General features: G+C 38.4%; 1 long non-coding RNA gene across 1 annotated transcript in view; it reads left to right on the top strand.

Annotated features, from left to right (window-relative positions):
• The first annotated feature begins 2841 nt into the window (after window positions 1–2841).
• Window positions 2842–8493, top strand: part of LOC116707423 (uncharacterized) — a 6900-nt gene continuing 1248 nt past the window's right edge. The window contains exon 1 of the long non-coding RNA XR_004336513.1: window positions 2842–2854. This is a non-coding gene — a long non-coding RNA (uncharacterized LOC116707423). The remainder of the gene's footprint in view (window positions 2855–8493) is intronic.

Genomic DNA, 8493 nt, shown 5'->3' with positions numbered 1-8493 from the left:
CACTATTTGCTAGCTGCCTGTCCCCAGAACACACTGTAAAAAACATCTCCTTTGAACGTCGACAGGAATGACGTCACCCAACATTGCTTAGAGCAACTTTAAGTTTTAGCTTTCCATTACTTTGAGGATAATTAATAATGGGATAAATGGTAGAAATACTTCGCTAAATTAACGGATAAAGAGTTGAAAAAGCTAGCTAAAAGCAATAAATACTGTAGATGAAACAGCTAAATATATCTGATAAATGCTTTAAATGTTTAGCTAAAAATAGCTAAGTAATGGATAAATGTACAAGAGTACACATGTAAACTAGGCCAAAACAAGCGACACACTGACAGTTCAATTGAAAACGTACGTACTTTAGAGAATTAATTGTGTTAAATAACACCCACAACATGATGGGTGGCATCGCTGCAGGGGTGCGTCCATCTCACAGGGCTGTGGGGGGTACAACGCACAACACAGTGTCCTTACTGCGGCAGCTATTTTTACAACACCACATTCTGAGCTTTTCAACCAATTCATGAATATGCCGCGGCTCTTTCTTAGCCACAAGGGCATAACATTAAAACACTGCCTTCAATGTGTAGATTCCCCGACTCCTTTAGGTTAAACACATATTGAGGACTCCACTGTCAACATCAGCATTGCTGCTGTATAATTAGACCAGTGGTAATTGTTCCAGCCGGAGCTCACCTCACAGACAAAATGTACTTCGCTAACTTCAGTAAAAACATTCAAGTCCCCGGGAGACCTGCTGGCAGACTGCTACTTGCTCTTTGAAAGTAAGTTAGAAAATTTAATCAGGTTGTTTGTGATCCAGTTTGCACATTAACTATTGATATCCCAAGCCTTGTGCGATTACATGGCATGGTACGACTAATTACATTATAATAAGCTACTAATTACATTCCTAAGGGTCGCGTAAAATTGTTGGCTGTCATTTCTATGCCAAACTAACATCCAAGGGGCAGGGTGTGCATAATAAGCCTTCAAAATGAGATGCCTGTGTATTGGATTACACTGTACTTATCCTGTCTTTATTCTCGGTGCCTCTCTTTTTCATCCACATTGATAGCAATAATGCAAGCTGGCAACTGTGTGTGCTTCCTAAATAGGCAAATCACCCATACAGAAAGATGTTGTGCTGCTATGTTAATGTATAGACCATAAACAGGGTATCGTTTGCTTTCATATCCAAAGTGGAGGGCTTTTATTATTCTGGTTCTGCCGTATGACACTTCTGGGTTGTGTCCCAGTAGAGAACCTCGCTGAAACTGGGTCGAATGTTAAATCAGCTGTTGAATCCAGAGCAGAGCAGGAGAGGCTCAAAAAGAGGCTTGGTGTTCCCAAAAAGAAAAAGGTAGGATGGTAACGGCATATTCTTGTCATTTGGTGAGAGTTTCATCACACAGTGTGGACTGATTGGACATTCCAAAGCTGATATGTCAATGTGAAAATGAACACGTGCCGCTTGTTAATTAGGTATTTAATAATCAATTATGAATGTTGCAGTACGATGCAATTAGTTGGTAAGATATGTAAACATAATGCCACCACAGCATACTGTAGTTCTCTTTTTAAATACTGTCAATGCAAAGAAGTTATAGTAAATGGCCTTTTTTTTGTTGTTGAGTGATTTGCATGTTTCCAGGGTTTTTATGCTTTTTGGCGATCAGCACAGAATGAACTTGATTATAATATTCAAATATGTCTGCACGTCATTTTCGACTTCTCAGTGCAAGTCACCTCCACATCTGAGGCTGCATCTTGACAGCGTCATGATGTAAACTGGGCCCAGATGCAGCGTCTCTCTTGCCTCCTGGTGCGCGTCATTCTCAGGTCTGATACGGGGCTCGCTGCTCAGTCGTTTCACCCAAAAGCTACCAGGGCTTTAAAAGGTGATGCAAGAAAAATGTTGGGAGTACTTTCCCTGTTTTCTGTCTCAAACGTATCAAAAACATTTGAATTTAGACAGTAGACGGCAGAGTGAAGAGCTGCTCATCAAACGCTGCTCTGACAGGCTTCCAGACGTTACACCAGTCTGTGATGAGTGTTACCCCAGGTTACACACAGGGGTGGTGGAGGCTGATAGAGAACGGGTTAGGTGGGGGGGGTTGCTCCATTTTTCTGGTCACACATTCAGTTGTGAGTAATGTATTTGAAGATAATAGGTTTATCAACACAGTCCTTGAAAATTAGACCGATATATCGGTGGGCTGATATCAGCCAACATTAGGCATTTCCTGATCGATCGGTATTTATAATGGATGACATAGATAGATAGATAGATATCTCTTTCTTTAAATATTCATTCATTAGAATCATTTCTAAACAATTTCATATCTTAAGTTTGTATTTTTATACATTTTAGTCATCAGAACTTTTAAATATTTTGATGTTCCTCTGTTCTGTTGTGACAATAAAATTATATAATTTTAGTGAGAACTCATAAATAACAACAAATAACTAATGTTAGGGAAATCTTTATGTTTTGTAACGCGTTCCTGGATTTTTTTTATTGATTTTTAAATAACGAAATATTTGGTATGGGTTTTGGCCTTAAAAATCATTTATTGGTCGGGCTCTATGAAAAATAGCTTGCAAAAAAGAATAAAATAATATGTGAAGGAAGTTCTGTGAAAAAATGCTATGAAACAATGCTAATCATGCTAGTTAATAGGGCTGGGACAATTTGACTCTTTCACAATACTTGGGTGCCAATTCGATTTGTACTGCAATTTAATAATACAATGTTAAGTCATTGTGATTCCAGAAGTACTACAATTCGATAGTGTCAAGTACTGCAATTTTATTTTCCTTCTTTAACACAAAAGTTTCACATGTCATAGATGTAGTCATTTGATTTAATGTTTGATTCAAATGTTGATTAAGGCAGCTTTAAATCACTCTTTTCTGCAAAAATAAGTAAATGTCTTGGATCCAACAATCCTGACGTGGCTAGAAAACACTTAACAGCCCTGTGAATAAATAGCCCTGGTCTATAAAATACATGTACCTATTAACCGCTTGGCATCATAAGGGCAAAATGTAATTCCTTTGTCTATGTTAGGCTAAACATCCAGATAAGTGTAGGCAAGGTTGACAGCACACCGCCACCTGTGATGAATTACAGAGAGAGATACTGAGCAGCGTCCAGTATAATAACCAAAACAACACAGACAAACAGGGTCAAGTAAGAGTAATTCCAGGAACTGACAAAAAGAAAAAACATTCTCCAGCTCTTATCTTAGCAGGAAAACTGTATTTGGAGCCCTCAGAGAGGAGATAGAGGAAATGCATGTGGCTGGGTCAACGGCGCTAAGGTACAAAACCATACAACGGAGGAAGGTAGTCACACTGATCGGGCTCTCAGGGGACATTCACGTCACGGGGCAATGCTGTGGAAAATGTGACATGGCACTACCAAAATTACATACACCAAAGAGGGTATTACTTGAATATTGCCCTTAAAAAGGATTTCTCTCTCTTGTTATAAAGTCAATGCCATAAGTTCATAGTCGTAACTGTAGGAATATACCAAGCACAGTCCTTCAAACCTTATAAAGTTTTGCCGGCATGCATTATGCATTCTCCCGCATTCAACAAACGTATTCTTGACGTCAACTTCAATTTTGCATGAGTCTTCAATAACACCAGTATATTTCAAAAGCATAGTAATTAGGCTGTACACCTCACGACTCAGTGTGCTGATATAATTTAATAATAGGCAAATTCAGCTGAGAAATCCATCTGCTTTCTTCTGTTGAGTGTTGCATACATTTTTCACACTTCAAGGCCGGAAGTTGACTTCCAGAATCAAATTCACTTTGGAGACTGAAGTAGTTTTTGACACTTGCTTCTCATAAACAAAAAGTTGGGGGTAAAAAAAAATAGCATTTTCCCATGCATATCACAGAGGCTGACTCTACATAAAGAAAACATGTCTTTAGTTCAATCTGCTTGTGAGCTTTCCAAAGTTGCTGCAGACAGATATACTTCACAATATGGAATAAGAATGCTACAGTGGGCTCACACACACACACACACACACAAACTGCGAGTCCTCACAGCACGGACCATTTTGTTTGTTCCAGCTCAGATGCACCTTGATTATTTTTTCTCTTTTCCCTCCAATGTGTGAGGCTTCAAATCTTGGCCAGAATGAGAGATGGCATACGGCATGCAACAGTGTGCCATCTCCAAATAACCAAGAGGCAAACAGACGGCTGGCATGCATCATTACTGTGTGTTAATGGAGCAGTAGTTAAGATTCTGCATATCTGCAAACTCTTATTGGCCAAATTGTTTCAGGCTTTTCATCCTGCATGGTAAGCATGTGTGTGAGCATAAATTGTTGATGTGAATAAAATGCATTTTCATTTATAGCCAAGGAGGGGGGCATTTATTGTTGGGAGTAGAGTAGAAGGCTCAGGCTCTTACCGTGAGCAAGAAGTCCAAAAACATCACGAGTTGGATTATCTTAGAAAAGGCCACCAGCTGTTCCCGCTTGTCTTTAACAATGCATCACCCTGATGGCAATTTCCACTCCATCATGGAGCTCTGTTTCCAAAATGTGATGCCAGACTATTTGATATTTATCGTGGAATTGGCAAGTACGGTTAGCTTCTGTTCTGAAACGCACCAGCAGCCAAGACCCTGCATTACTCACGCATCCACAGTATGGTAGACTTTGGCCTATTCATTTTGTTCCAGGGTATGAGTAATGGCTTTGCCATTCCTTACATGGCCACAGGGGTATTTTCATTTCTTGATCATGTAGAAACTCCAAAGTTCAAATAATGTATGCGCTAACATCAGTGTAGTAGTATAATAAATTATAACTAGAAAATGCATTCCCTGCAGAAAATGTGTGTGATTGCTGAATAACTAAATTGCTAAACCTAAACTGAATTAAAAGTTTAAATCCGTAAGACGTAGAGAGAATAGTTGAAAAAGTGGGAATGGTTTCATTGAAAAACAATGTAAACAAAAGCTGTGGAAGCTGTAAACAAAAGCAGTGGAATAATTAAACTGGATTGCTGGTTAAAATCTGAAGAAGGTGAAGAGTTAAGAAATGTGGGAAAGTGATAAGGCTTCAAATATGATATGTATAACCGTTGTGTTGTCTTTCGTTAACCATGAAATTGCCCTTCCAGCTCAAAATTGAATTTCTTTTGTGCTTTTCCGATGTTTTTCGCATTTTTTGTGATTTATTTGTAACTTTTAAGGGCTTTTTTTAAAAACCTGAGCTGGTTTAATAATAAGTTTACACTTATTCTTGGAATTCATGGTCAACAAAACTTCATTTGTATCAAATTATACATAAGTTTTTAGTTAAAAAGGCAGAAATTATGAATTATTTTGACTAATAGTTAAGATCAGAGGATGTTGAGTGGATCACAGATGGGTATAAGTCAAAGTTTAGTCCGGATACGGTTTTGAAACCATAAAACTAAAAAGAATTACAATTCTATAAGTTTAAAAAAAAAAAAAAAAACACCCAACAAATTCAATGAAAGTAATCATTAATTTTACCTGGAGAATGTCGTATGGAATCATCCATGTTATCTTTGGGCAATTTGGTAGCATAAATCTCTTTTCTCTCCATTTTTAAAATGAGTCGTGAAGACAACAGCAAAGAGAAGTGTTCTCCCCTCGTCTTAAAATGCTCAAAAATCGATACAACTAACCTACTTCCTTGTGCAGCTGCTGCAATAAATATGCAGAGGAGGAGGAATCAGAATGTAGTCTCTGCGGAACAATCATCAAATAGTTTTATTTCTCTCTACTGTACAATGACAACATAACAGTTCTTCTGGTATACAGCTGGACGGGAGTGTGTAATATTAGCTGTTCATTGAATATGACGTGTTAAGCCCCGACCATTTCTAGAACTTAAGGTAATTGTTATGCAGTGCTCCCCAGGGTTGACCCAGGTCATCTCTGGATTGTCATACCAGGGATATCCCCATGTTGACTGGCTTGGTTGGAATTTCCAAAAGGAGGTTTAAACCCTGATCAGACAAGCCTGGTGAAACCCCGGCCATTGGTTTGAAAGGGGCATAACGGGCAGGCCATCAGTGTATCCCATATTGACATATTCCAGTCTGGGATTATCCATCAACATCCATTCCTTTAATTATATAGTCTAAATAAGTCCTAATTTCAGATTTTCTAACTCAAACATTAGGTAAAATTTCCTATGAATGAGTTTTGACCACAAATTCCCAAAATAACTGTAAAACTACAGTCAATAAGTTAGTGTTGCGTAGCGTTGAAAACGTCAACAAAGTGACAAATACATAAAAAGTTAAAAACATTGATAAAAAGCCTCAAGTGTTGATTTTGATGGGAAGACTTGCGGTTTCAGTTTTGCTGGGACGTTTTTGGAGGAATAAATCTGCTACTTGCTCAGCAACATTCGTGCTTTGAGTCCAACAATGATGGTGCCACGCTGTGTGATCCGCTCTGGCGCAGACATCCAGTGAATGAGTTTATTTTAAGTTCTTTACAACACACCTGTGCACAATAAGAATAAGAATAATGTGTGTAAATGAACCGCAATGTTGTGTTAGTATTCATATTACTGTCTGTGGTTGCAACTTGACTGTCGGGCAAAATGCTGCGTCATGCTTACTAATTAGTGGATATCCCTATTATCAGCTGACGTCCTCACCCGTATCAGCCTGCTGCCATTAAGGGACACAGAGAGCACCCTGTGAAAAGAAGCCTCAGACATCCTAGGCTATAGGTGGCATGAGTAAAATGACCTTATAGCAAGCGCCAGATAGCCTTTGCGAACGTATTGTGTGTAATTTGTGTATTTACAAATAAAAAAATTACTGACATTGCAGTTTGAATCGCGTCTACGTTTTGATGTTTAAATAATTGCGAGTTAACTGAAATTAATGCAATTAAATATTGGAATAGTTTGACAGCGCTAGACAAAATAAAAATCCTCAGTAGACAAAACATTTCATTACAAATTGTGTGACAAATGCTGTATGTCAAAATCTAACAAACTCAGATTCATGTGTATTTTTCTAAATCCCAAATGGAAATGTACATGAAAAGAATTGATGCATCGAGATGCATCGATCATCGGTTTAGAATTAAATAGTTGGCCTCTGAATCGGAATTGTGAGGTGCCCAAATATTCCCACCCCTAATATACATCATATCAAAGTCAAAGTACTTTTATTGGTCTCCCTAAGGACAAATTTACTTACTTTGCTGCAAGAGTTACAGACACAACGACAAGCACGGGGTTAAAAACAATTAAAAGACAAATCTACAGATTTACGACTTTCTACACTAAGATAAAAACCAACCTTGAAAACAAAAATTTCATTCATCCTTTTCATCCATCACAGTCACAGATTTACAGTAAAAAATTCATAGTCATACATTCATCGCCGCTAATTAATGAGCTTAACTGCGAGAGGGACAAATGAGTGCTTGTACCTGTTTTATTTACACAAAGGAACCCTGTACTTCTTCCCTGAGTTCAACAGCTCAAACTGTGAAAACAAAACATGAGTGTTGTTGCCTGTTCAAAAAGCTCCTGCGGGTTGAGAGATCCAAGTGTTCCCATAATTTTACTTGCCGTCTTAACCAGATTGAAAATCTGGGTTTTAGATTACTGTATGGCTGTATAGATACCATGCTCCCTGCTCTAGCGAAGGCATCACCCACTGTACGTCACGCAGTACACGCCCATTATCAACACTAAACCTAGACAGTGATTTCACAAAAACTGTAAAAGATATCAAACTCCTGAGAAATAGCCTAATAGCTGAATTTGTCATGAATGGTTTAAAGTTTGAATTGCGTCTGTAGGTAAAGGTATGAAGGAAGAGAGAGATTTTGAAGTAGAAGAGGATTCAAAGGATTTGAAGCCTGATCTCATTGACTTTAATTCTAAAAAAAAAAGCTTAATATTTGAAAAAGTATAAATAACAGAACAAATGTTGAAAAAGTCCCATGTGCTTAGAGAGCATTTTGATATTTGAATGTTTTCCTGTGGCTGATAACAATACAAAATCCGGAGTCAACCAGTAAATACTAGCATTGAAACAGCGTGAACACAACATTTCAGTTAATAAAGCAAAAGTCGGATTTGAAATTGTATTGTTCGAACAACTGAAGCTGTCAGGAGACATTCGTCTTTCTTCAACCCACGCATTTAGCATGTGAGCTATGAATGCATGTTAACAAAGGCTCATCCTCCGGTGACCTTATCTTAGCGGATCTCTGCTGTCTGTCACACTTTCCTTCGTCATCTGCATTAGTCAAGTGAAGATGGCTGCTCCCTCTCATCCTCTCTCTCTCTCGCGCGCGCTCTCTTGCCATTTAATCAATGCAGACTTAAACCCACAGTCTTCCGGGGGAGCAGACGACAAATGACTGGCAATCATTTTGTTTAGGCCGCTGCCGAGGGAAATCTAACTCTGAGGGATAATGTCCTATATGACACGAGGTAAGATGAGG

This window comes from Etheostoma spectabile, chromosome 19 (genome assembly GCF_008692095.1).
Source record: "Etheostoma spectabile isolate EspeVRDwgs_2016 chromosome 19, UIUC_Espe_1.0, whole genome shotgun sequence".
In the NCBI taxonomy this organism is placed as follows: Eukaryota; Metazoa; Chordata; class Actinopteri; order Perciformes; family Percidae; genus Etheostoma; species Etheostoma spectabile.
The sequence above is the reverse complement of the archived record's forward strand: the minus strand, read 5'-3'. Positions and strand labels throughout refer to the sequence as shown.